We start from the raw sequence: 13,178 nt of genomic DNA on the forward strand, positions 1-13,178 counted from the left end.
CCCAATACGAAGGTTTAAGAGCAGGCGGAAAGCGTCAGCACTCCCACACAAACCCTGGGCCAAATTGGTGATTAATGTGTGCTCATAACAATCTAACAAGCTGAATCATAAGTACAGTCTAAACTCAAAGATAATAAACAAAAGTGAACATGAACTGTAATTACACTCACAGAAGTTCCAAAAGAACCCTTACATTTGTGTCAGTCACAGGGGTCAGGTATTCTACCACTGTGTACTCTCTGTTTAGGGCCCAATTACATTCTAGTTTGCTCAGTTTGTTAATTCATTCCAACGTGCCAAGTAATTATCTTTTTGTTTTCTCATGATTTGGTTGGGTCTAATTGTGTTGCTGTCCTGGGGCTCTGTAGGGTGTGTTTGTGTTTGCGAACAGAGCCCCAGGACCAGCTTGCTTAGGGGACTCTTCTCCAGTTTCATCTCTCTGTAGGTGATGGCTTTGTTAAGGTTTGGGAATCGCTTCCTTTTAGGTGGTTGTAGAGTTTAACAGCACTTTTCTGGATTTTGATAATTAGCGTGTATCGGTCTAATTCTGCTCTGCATGCATTATTTGGTGTTTTACGTTGTACACAGAGGATATTTTAGCAGAATTCTGCATGCAGAGTCTTCATTTGGTGTTCATCCCATTTTGTGAATTCTTGGTTGGTGAGCAGACCCCAGACCTCACAACCACAAAGGGCAATGGGTTCTATAACTGATTCAAGTATTTTTAGCCAGATCCTAATTGGTATGTCAAATTTTATGTTCCTTTTGATGGCATAGAAGGCCCTTCTTGCCTTGCCTCTCAGCTCGTTCACAGCTTTGTGGAAGTTACCTGTGGTTCTGATGTTTAGGCCGAGGAATATATTGTTTCTTGAGTGCTCTAGGGCAACAGTGTCTAGATGGAAGTTGTATTTGTGGTCCTGGCGACTGGACCGTTATTGGAACATGACTATTTTTGTCTTACTGAGATTTACTGTTAGGTCCTGTTCTGGCTGAATCTGTGCAGAAGATCTAGGTGCTGCTGTAGGCCCTCCTTGGTTGGTGACAGAAGCACCAGATCATCAGCAAACAGTAGACATTTGACTTCAGATTCTAGTAGGGTGAGGCCGGGTCCTGTGGACTGTTCTCGTGCCCTCGCCAATTTGTTGATATATATGTTGAAGAGGGTGGGGCTTATGCTACATCCCTGTCTCACCCCACGGCCCTGTGGAAAGAAGTGTGTTTTATGCCAATTTTAACCGCACATTTGTTTGTGTACATGTGTTTTATAATGTTGTATGTTTTTCCCCCAACACCACTTTCCATCTAATTTGTATAGCAGACCCTCATGCCAAATTGAGTCAAAGGCTTTTTTGAAATCAACAAAGCATAAGAAGACTGACTTTGTTTTGGTTTGTTTGTTTGTCAATTAGGGTGTGCAGGGTGAATATGTGGTCTGTCGTACGGTAATTTGGTAAAAAGCCAATTGGAGATTTGCTCAGTATAATTGTTTTCACTGAGGAAATGTACAAGTCTGCTGTTAACAATAATGCAGAGGATTTTCCAAAGGTTGCTGTTGACGCATATCCCACGGTAGTTATTGGGGTCAAATTTGTCTCCACTTTTGTGGATTGGGGTCATCAGTCCTTTGTTCCAAATATTGGGGAAGATGCCAGAGCTGAGGATGTATAGCCAATTGGAATTTGTTGTCTGTATATTTTATCATTTTATTGAGGATACCATCAACACCACAGGCCTTTTTGGGTTGGAGGGTTTTTATTTTGTCCTGTCGTTAATTCAAAGTAACTGGAGAATTCAGTGGGTTCTGGTAGTCTTTAATAGTTGATTCTAAGACTTGTATTTGATCATGTATATGTTTTTGCTGCTTGTTCTTTGTTATAGGGCCAAAAAGATTGGAGAAGTGTTTTACCCATACATCTCCATTTTGGAAAGATAACTCTTTGTGTTGTTGTTTGTTTAGTGTTTTTCAATTTTCCCAGAAGTGTTTAGATTCTATGGATTCTTCAATTTCATTGAGCTCATTTCTGATGTGCTGTTACAGAAATACACTACGGATAAAGAAGTATTGTTTTAGTGTCTCTCTCCACCTCCAGCTCTCTGGGTCTGGTTGAGGGGGTGTTGTTGAGCTGAACGCTTTTTTGTGCTGACTGGAGTGTGTTCACCTCCTGTTTCAGCTCAACCTGCCTTGACTTTCTACTTGGGGTTGCTGGTCTTGGGGTTGTTTATTGAAAAGGTCTGGTCTGACATGCTCGGGTTGGGGGTATCTTTCTCAAGAGAGAGCATATCCTGCTGAGCTATCATATAGCGGTGTAGCCTCTGACACATTGGTGCGGCTGGCTTCCGGGTTGGATGCGCGCTGTGTTAAGAAGCAGTGTGGCTGGTTGGGTTGTGTATCGGAGGACGCATGACTTTCAACCTTCGTCTCTCCTGAGCCCGTATGGGAGTTGTAGCGATGAGACAAGATAGTAGCTACTACAACAATTGGATACCACGAAATTGGGGAGAAAAAGGGATAAAAAAATATATACTTTTTAAAGACAACACAGGAGTGGCTTCGGGACAAGTCTCTGAATGTCCTTGAGGGGCCCAGCCAGAGCTCGGACTTGAATCCAATCGATCATCTCTGGAGAGACTTGAAAATAGCTGTGCAGTGACTCTCCCCAACCAACCTGACAGAGCTTGAGAGGATCTGCTGAAAAGAATGGGAGAAACTCCCCAAATACAGGTATGCCAAGCTCGTAACGTCATACCCAAGAAGACTCGAGGCTGTAATCGCTGCCAATGGTTCTTCAACAAAGTACTGAGTAAAGGGTCTGAATACTTATGTAAAACCTTTTATAAATAGCAAAAAATTCAAAAAACCTGTTTTTGCTTTGTCATTATGTGGTATTGTATGTAGATTGATGAGGGGAAAAAATGATTGAATCCATTTTAGAATAAGACTGTAACGTAACAAAATGTGGAAAAAGTGAAGGGTTCTGAATACTTTCCCAATGCGCTGTACCTTCCCTAAACCTACAGCAAAGGATTTGCCTGCAATCTTTGGTTTTTAATCGTGATGTTCTGGCATGTCTGCCTATAGGCTGTGGAAAGAGTTCGTTTTTTCAGACTTGGTGGAATGTATATGCTTAAAGGTAATGACTAAAAAATTCCACCCTGAAACGTAATTATGACATTATGTAACAGATATAATGAATAATTAGACAAAGGCAACAATTAGCAATCATTCGATTCTGTAACATGTATAATGAATTAGAATGGTAAACTTCAGTGTGACTAAGAAGAGACCGAGAACAATTAAACTGTGTATGACCTGACCTGGCTAGAACTCTGAGAAACTTACGATAGGACAGGGAGTCCTTTCAAGGTTCCTCTAATCTCGGGGGAATGGAGCTGCCGGCTTGGTAGTGATAAACAGTGGTGAGAACTATGAGCTCACCTACTGTTCGTGTGTACGTATGTGCATAGGATATCTACTGTTTGTGTGGAGGTATGTGTGTAAGTAGGGAGTGAGTTATAAAATGGATGTCTTTGTATTGTGGACTTCAGAACGTTCTCGTGAATAAACTGTACGAACCTTTTGCATAAGCTGAGTCTTTGCATAATTATTATTAAACCCAGGGTCTTACAAACCTCAGGGATTGGTGAAAGCTTATTGACTGTTAGTTATTATCATTGGGATTGAAAATTCTTGTGACACTTGGCTTACCCAAACTCATGATTTGTTGGGATCGTTGTCTGTTTGAAGAGGAATAATTATTTTTCCCCTTTTGAATCCCCTTTTGATTCTGATATCCTCCCCAGTTTTTTGTTCTTTCGCCCTAGGTCTGGGATTTCAGAAACTAATAATAGCTTGTCTCCAAAAATGACTGGTATCTCCAGTTGTGTACACATTTTACCACGGTAACACACATCCATGCGTATCCATAGTAACACACATCCAAGTGTATCCGTGGTAAGCACATCCATGCTTATCCATACTAACACACATCCATGCGTATCCATACTAACACACATCCATACGTATCCATAGTAACACACATCCAAGTGTATCCGTGGTAACGCACATCCATGCTTATCCACTCTCCATGTGTACTCAATTATAAACTCAGCAAAAAAAGAAACGTCCCCATTTCAGGATCGTGTCTTTCAAAGATAATTAGTAAAAATCCAAATAACTTTACAGATCTTCATTGTAAATGGTTTAAACACTGTTTCCCATGCAATTAATGAACATGCACCTGTGGAACGGTCGTTAAGACACTAACAGCTTACAGACGGTAGGAAATTATGGTCACAGTTATGAAAACTTAGGACACTAAAGAGACCTTTCTACTGACTCTGAAAAACACCAAAAGAAAGATGCCCAGGGTCCCTGCTCATCTGTGTGAACGTGCCTTAGGCATGCTGCAAAGAGGCATGAGGACTGCAGATGAGGCCAGGACAATACATTGCGTTGTCCATACTGTGAGACTGCCAAGACAGCACTACAGGGGGACAGGTCGGACAGCTGATCGTCCTCACAGTGGCAGACCAGGATCAGTACATCCGAACATCACACCTGCGGGACAGGTACAGGATGGCAACAACAACTGCCCGAGTTACACCAGGAATGCACAATCCCTCCATCAGTGTTCAGACTGTCCGCAATAGGCTGAGAGAGGCTGGACTGAGGGCTTGTAGGCCTGTTGTCTTCACCAGACATCATCGGCAACAACGTCACCTATGGGCACAAACCCACTGTTGCTGGACCAGTCAGTCGCGGTTTTGTCTCACCAGGGGTGATGGTCGGATTCACGTTTATCGTCGAAGGAATGAGCATTACACTGAGGCCTGTACTCTGGAGGGGGATCGATTTGGAGGTGGAGGGTCCGTCATGGTCTGGGGCGGTATTTCAAAGCCTCATCGGACTGAGCTTGTTGTCATTGCAGGCAAACTTAACGCTGTGTGTTACAGGGAAGACATCCTCCTCCCTCATGTGGTACCCTTCCTGCAGGCTCATCCTGACATGACCCTCCAGCATGACAATGCCACCAGCCATACTGCTCGTTCTGTGCGTGATTTCCTGCAAGACAGAAATGTCAGTGTTCTGCCATGGCCAGCGAAGAGCCCGGATTTCAATCCCATTGAGCACGTCTTGGACCTGTTGGATTGGAAGGTGAGGGCTAGGGCCATTCCCCCCAGAAATATCCGGCAACTTGCAGATGCCTTGGTGGCAGAGTGGGTAACATCTCACAGCAAGAACTGGCACATCTGGTGCAGTCCATGAGGAGGATATACACAGCACTACTTAATGCAGCTGGTGGCCACACCAGATATTGACTGTTACTTTTGATTTTGACCCCCCCCCCTCTTTGTTCAGGGACACATTATTCCATTTCTGTTAGTCACATGTCTGTGGAACTTGTTCAGTTTAAGTCTCAGTTGTTGAATCTTGTTATGTTCATACAAATATTTACACACGGGTTTGCTAAATATAAAAGGCGTTGACAGTGAGAGGACGTCTTTTTTTGCTGAGTTTATTATTCACTAGTAACTGGTAACATGAGTCAGAAGCCTGCTCTCTTGTGAAATCAAACGTCTCGGGGCTTTCAGGAGAGGTTCAGTATTATGAACTACAGCTGTTCACTGTATGTCTGGACACTTTCCCCCATTATTTCTTTTCCCCCATAAATCCACGACGACAACATGATTAACATACGATAAGAATACTGGAACTGACTCAACACATGGAACAGCAAGGCAATAGCTATAATACATTATTTTAGGATTTGAGCCTCGGTTGGATTCCTTCCACAAATCTTGACAGTGGAAAGAATATTTAGTTCATATTTTCGAAAACAGCAAATACAGCAGCAAACTGATTTGAACATTTTCAAGATGTGTGACCCTGGTACGGCCAACAGAAAGAGAAAGTCATGGACACAGCCGTGTGTCTTCCTAGATCTACGTGCTGGTTTTGGCAGGAACAAAGTATCCTAAACAAGTGTAAACTGCCACATTTTTATGGATATCTTTAAGAAATGTCTTTCTTCTTGCCACTCTTCCATAAAGGCCAGATTTGTGCAATATACGACTGATTGTTGTCCTATGGACAGAGTCTCCCACCTCAGCTGTAGATCTCTGCAGTTCATCCAGAGTGATCATGGGCCTCTTGGCTGCATCTCTGATCAGTCTTCTCCTTGTATGAGCTGAAAGTTTAGAGGGACGGACAGGTCTTGGTAGATTTGCAGTGGTCTGATACTCCTTCCATTTCAATATTATCGCTTGCACAGTGCTCCTTGGGATGTTTAAAGCTTGGGAAATCTTTTTGTATCCAAATCCGGCTTTAAACTTCTTCACAACAGTATCTCGGACCTGCCTGGTGTGTTCCTTGTTCTTCATGATGCTCTCTGCGCTTTTAACGGACCTCTGAGACTATCACAGTGCAGGTGCATTTATACGGAGACTTGATTACACACAGGTGGATTGTATTTATCCTCATTAGTCATTTAGGTCAACATTGGATCATTCAGAGATCCTCACTGAACTTCTGGAGAGAGTTTGCTGCACTGAAAGTAAAGGGGCTGAATAATTTTGCACGCCCAATTTTTCAGTTTTTGATTTGTTAAAAAAGTTTGAAATATCCAATAAATGTCGTTCCACTTAATGATTGTGTCCCACTTGTTGTTGATTCTTCACAAAAAAATACAGTTTTATATCTTTATGTTTGAAGCCTGAAATGTGGCAAAAGGTCGCAAAGTTCAAGGGGGCCGAATACTTTCGCAAGGCACTGTACAGGTTATATAAAACTGGTGTCTGAAATGTCTCCCTATTCACTATATAGCACACAACTTTTGACCACTACTGCTCAACATGAGTGTACTGTGTAGGGAATAGGGTGCCATATGGGATACAAACATACAGGCCCTCCTCTCTCCTGACCCCTGACCTGATTACCCAGACAGTTCTGAGTGTAAAGGGTGTTCTGATACTTGATGATGGGGAGGAAGTTGTGGTTTAGTCCACTCATATTTGACCTGTTTGAAATATTGTACTTGAACTTTCATTGCCATCAGAAAGATATCATTGTCAGATGGGTGATTGGATGACTAGATGTTCATGATAGTGAGGGGATCGACTTTCCTACTGTTGTGATGACTGCCATGGGATGTGGCGTTGGTCGGAGTAGAGTGAAGTTGGCCCTAGACGCTGATCTTTGGTCAATTTAGCAATTTCCGTGATAATGGTTTCCATTAGGATTTAGGAATGGGAAGCTGATCATAGATCTGTACCAAGGGTTACGGTCATCTCAGAGTGATTTTGGTATAGCCTAACATGTCATCCAGCAGCAGCATTTTTGTGATGATGCAGCAGAGTTGTTTGGGCAGGCGGCCTAGACCGGGAAAAGATGAGCAGACAGAAGGGATTAACGTCGCTTACTTTTCAGTAGCAGTTTGACATTTCACATGAACTTTTTTGATTCAATTCACTGAAAAGTTTCATTGTGACGCAATTAACTGAATCTTGGAATTTTAACAGCTTGAGCAATGTTTCGTTTTTTTTTTATTTTAACACCGAAACAAACAGTTTGTGCTTTATTTATTGATACCAGCCTTATGAATGAATCACAATCATGAAAAAGAGAAATATTATTTGTCCACTTACGCAATTGCTGAATAAGAGTTGACTAGAATTCATGTGTTGGAAATTAAGCAAGCATCACTACAAATTGTTGGGAATATGGTGTCAATTGGGACACAGACATGACGTCATGGCAGTGGCACATCTCAGCAACTATAGAATAGCTGTTATCATTGTGTGTAAACATAAAACACCAGCGTGGCTTTAGAGAAATCCACATTGTCAGGAAATCTATAATGTTGTATATGTGGCTCATTCTTTAGTCTTCACCTATGGGCAAATGTACAGTTGGAGGGGTAGATTGTGAGGGAAAACAAAACGGAGGCTGAATAAAGGCCCAACTTTGACCTGTGTGTTTTGATAGAATATAACCAGTAGCAGTGGGATATGGAAATTTGCTTTTATAATTAGGGCATCGAAAGGCAGAAACCAAAGACTCTTCCTATAGCTCTGTAATACGATGCCTTCAGTAGAGATGGGGCTATCTTTATAGTTCTGCAATATGATGCCTTCAGTAGAGATGGGACTATCTTTATAGTTCTGCAATATGATGCCTTCAGTAGAGATGGGGCTATCTTTATAGTTCTGCAATATGATGCCTTCAGTAGAGATGGGGCCATCTCTATAGTTCTGTAACAAATCAGGTGAACGGTGCAGGAATTACAGCACTTTGCATGTGGTCCCCCCAATTTTAGGGGCTCAAAAGTAATTGGACAAAATAACAACCATAAATTAAATTGTGAGTTTTAATACATTGGTTGCAAATCCATCCAGTCAGCAAGTGAAGGCAAAACTGTAAATCTTAGAGACGATCTAATGTTAAACACTGTTAAAGTAACATGGCTACAGGTTAATCTGCCTCACCTAAAGCCCATTCTTGTGGGAAGCTGCTACAGACCACAACTACTAACAGTTGCTATGTGTGAAATGCTTGATAATGTATGAGATAACAGTGAAGTATATTTTCTAGGTGATTTCAAATATTGACTGGCTTTCATCAAGCAGCCCACTCAAGAGAAAACTTCAAACTTTAACCAGTGCCTGCAACCTCGTTCAGGTTGTCAGTCAACCTACCAGGGTGTTTACAAACAGCACAGAAATTAAATCATCAACATGTATTGATCATATCTTTACTAACGCTGCAGAAATGTGCTTTAAAACAGTATCCAGATCCATAGGATGTAGTGATCACAATATAATAGCCATGTCTAGGAAAACCAAAGTCCCGAAGGCTGGGGCTAATGTAGTGTATAGAAAGAAGGTCAGCCACTGCACTTGTGCAACCAGACGCTGCACTTGACACATTTATGAAGTTGCTTATTCCAGTTATTAATAAGCACCCATTAAGAAAGTGACTGTAAAAACAGTTTAATCCCCTTGGATTGATGAGGAATTGAACAATTGTGTGGTTGAGAGGGATGAGGCAGAAGGTATGGCAAATAAGTCTGGCAGCACAACCGACTGGCAAACTTACTGCAAATTAAGAATTCATGTGACTAAACTAAATAAAAAATAAACTACACTATGAAACAAAGATAAATGATATAAAGAATGATTGTAAAACGCTTTGGAGCACCTTCATTCATTGAATCAGATGGCACTGATACTGCCAACTACTTGGCATGACAGCAACAAAAAAAACACTGCCACTACACATCCCAGTTTATCTGACCAAATTATAAAAGACAAGAATTACACTTTTAAATTCCATAAAGCAAGAGGTGTGGAAGAGGTGAAACAATGATTGTTGTCTATCAACAATGACAAGCCACCGGGGTCTGACAACTTGGATGGGAAATGTCTGAGGTTTATAGCGGACAATATTGGCACTCCTATTTGCCACATATTAAATTGAAGTCTACTAGAAAGTGTGTGCCCTCAGGCCTGGAGGGAAGCTAAAGTCATTCCTCTACCCAAGAATAGTAAAGCCCCCTTTACTGGCTCAAATAGCCAACCAATCAGCCTGTTAGCAACCCTTAGAAAAAAATAGTGTTTGACCAGATACAATGCTATTTCACAGTAAACAAATTGACAACAGATTAGCAGCTCGCTTATTGGGAAGGACACTCAACAAGCACATCACTTACACAAATGACTGATGATTGGCAGAGAGAAATTGATAATAAAATTATTGTGAGGGCTGTCTTGTTAGACTGCAGTGCCGCTTTTGACATTATCGATCATAGTCTGCTGCTAGAAAAATGAATGTGTTATGGCTTTACACCCCCTGCTATAATGTGGATAAAAAGTTACTTGTCTAACAGAACATAGAAGGTGTTCATTAATGGAAACCTCTCAAACATAATCCAACTAGATTCAGGAATTCCCCAGGGAAGCTGTTTAGGCCCCTTGCTTTCTTCAATCTTTACTAATGACATGCCACTGGCTTTGAGTAAAGCCAGTGTGTCTATGTATGCAGTGTAGGGATGTTATATGATGTACTGTTTTATTTTTAGCTCATTCAGTACAAACATAGTTCAATGTTTTATATTTTGTTTTGTTTTATATGCAATGTGGGTGCTTTGGTGTGTTTGGACTAACAAATACAAATACAAATGCATTCTCAATTGAAATCAGGTCAGGCGATAGACTTGGCCATTGCAGAACAATCCACTTCTTTGCCTTAAACAAGTATTGGGTTGCTTTCGCAGTATGCTTCGGGTCATTGTCCATCTGCACTGTGAAGCGCCGTCCAATGAGTTTTGAAGCATTTGGCTGAATCTGTAGCAGATAATATAGACCTACTTCAGAAATCATCCTGCTGCTTGTCAGCAGTCACATCATCAATAAATACAAGGGAACCAGTTCCATTGGCAGCCATACATGCCCACCCCATAACACTACCTCCACCATGCTTCACAGATGAGGTGGTATGCTCTGATGATGAGCAGTACCTTCCCTTCTCCATAACACTACCTCCACCATGCTTCACAGATGAGGGGGTATGCTCTGGTGATGAGCAGTACCTTCCCTTCTCCATACTCTTCTCTTCCCATCATTCTGGTACAAGTTAATCTTTGTCTCGTCTGTCGATAGGATGTTATAGAATTGAACAGGCTTTTTTAGATGTTGTTTGGCCAACTCTAATCTGGTCTTCCTGTTGAGGCCTACCAATTCTCTTTTCTTTTTTTTTTTTATTTCACCTTTATTTAATCAGGTAGGCCAGTTGAGAACAAGTTTTCATTTACAACTGCGACCTGGCCAAGATAAAGCAAAGCAGTGTGACAAAAACAACACAGAGTTACACATAAACAAACGTACAGTCAATAAACACAATAGAAAATATATGTACAGTGTGTGCAAATGTAAAAGATTAGGGAGGTAAAGGCAATAAATAGGCCATAGAGGCAAAATAATGAAAATGTAGCATTAACACTGGAGTGATAGATGTGTGATGATGTGCAAGTAGAGACACTGGGGTGCAAAAGAGTAAAAGAGGTAGTTTGGTGTGTTATTTACAGATGGGCTGTGTACAGGTACAGTGATCGATAAGCTGCTCTCACAGCTGATGCTTAAAGTTAGTGAGGCAGATATAAGTCTCCAGCGATTTTTGCAATTCGTTCCAGTCTTTGGCATCAGACAACTGGAAGGAAAGGCGGCTAAATGAGGTGTTGGCTTTGGGGATGACCAGTGAAATATACCTGCTGGAGCGCACGGGTGGGTGTTGCTATGGTAACCAGTGAGCTGAGATAAGGTGGGCATTACCTAGTAAAGACTTATAGATGACCTGGAGCCAGTGGGTTTGGTGACGAATATGTAGTGAGGGCCAGCCAACGAGAGCATACAGGTCGCAGTGGTGGGTAGTATATGGGGCTTTGGTGACAAAACAGATGGCGCTGTGATAGACTGCATCCAATTTATTGAGTAGAGTGTTGGAGGCTATTTTGTAAATGACATCGCTGAAGTCAAGGTTCAGTAGGATAGTCAGTTTTACTAGGGTATGTTTGGCAGCATGAGTGAAGGAGGCTTTGTTGCGAAATAGGAAGCCAATTGTAGATTTAATTTTGGATTGGAGATGCGTAATGTGAGTCTGGAAGGAGAGTTTAGTCTAACCAAACACCTATGTATTTGCAGTTGTCCACATATTCTAAGTCAGAACCGTCCAAAGTAGTGATGCTAGTTGGGCGGGTGGGTGCAGGCAGCGATCGGTTCAAGAGCATGCATTTAGTTTTACTTGCATTTAAAAGCAGTTGGAGGCCTCGGAAGGAGTGTTGTATGACATTGAAACTCGTTTGGATGTTAGTTAGCACAGTGTCCAAAGAAGGGCCAGATGTATACAGAATGGTGTCGTCTGCGTAGAGTTGGATCAGAGAATCACCAGCAGCAAGAGCGACATCATTGATATATCCAGAGACGGTCGGCCTGAGGATTGAACCCTGTGGCACCCCCATAGAGACTGCCAGAGGTCCAGACAACAGGCCCTCCGATTTGACACACTGAACTCTATCTGAGAAGTAGTTGGTGAACCATGCGAGGCAATTCATTTCAGAAACCAATGGTTTACGTCTTGTAGTAAGCCTGTAGCGGTATTTATTAGAGAGGGGTAAAGAAAGCTTTTGTTCGGGCGCCAGGCAGGTATTAACCATGCCGAAAGGAAAAGAGTAGAATAGAGAGAACCACTACCAGACCCACACACATCAGCAGAAGAGACTGCCTAGAGTGTAGCCTGTTTACCAGATAGCCAGTGGAGAGAAAAGAGAATACACACCATATAAAACCCACATCACAGCACAGGGGTAACCCCAACAAGAATACCTCATACAATAATATTAATAATGGCAGAGCAATTCAACAGCAACTTCATACAAGAATGAACCCAGTCATCAACATAGGGTTTGCAATAATCTGTATTATTTTCTAGTGGATGAGTGCAGAGGGTATGAATGTGGGGGGTGTTCATCGAAACAAAGGCCTTAAAAATGTCCAGTCTTCTCGGCCACATGTCATTAGTACATCTCAATACAGTTCACATAACAATACACAACTTGCAAGCAACCTCCCTTTTAACTAAAATGTCCAAATACTTCTGGCAGGGCAATAATAGTCCAGCTCTAATGAACTTCAATGCGAAGTGCATTGGAAAAATAGAGTCTGTTGCAGGGTAAAGCACTGGAACGATAGAGGGAAGACAAAAAGAGAAAGAGAACAAGAGAGATCTTAGCTGTGGTCTTCAGGCGTGCAGGTGTACTGTCTGACTGTCCGATGGTTTGTTGGTTTGTATGTTAAAGCTTCGCAACAATGTTGCTACTAATCCATGCGATCCACAACGGGCGTGGTTCCAAACTAAAACAACCACGACCTAGAGCGATTACACGGATGATTGAGTTAAATACTCTATAAACTACACACGCTGAACACAAACAAAACTTCTGCAGCGCAGCACAGCACACGCAATCAAACTGTCGCGCCACCAAAGAGCCCCTCCCCAAAGAGCTGAACGAGCTCTCTTTATATTCTCCTTCCTTACTGCTCATGCGCTCTTAAAGTGGCAGTGCACGGTGAAGGCTCCGTGCAGATTTCGCCACAAGCCATCTGTATTTACTCTGGTGAAGTCTTCT

The sequence above is a fragment of the Oncorhynchus mykiss genome, chromosome 11, assembly GCF_057628025.1.
Source record: "Oncorhynchus mykiss isolate SJ-2025 chromosome 11, ASM5762802v1, whole genome shotgun sequence".
Taxonomy (NCBI): Eukaryota; Metazoa; Chordata; class Actinopteri; order Salmoniformes; family Salmonidae; genus Oncorhynchus; species Oncorhynchus mykiss.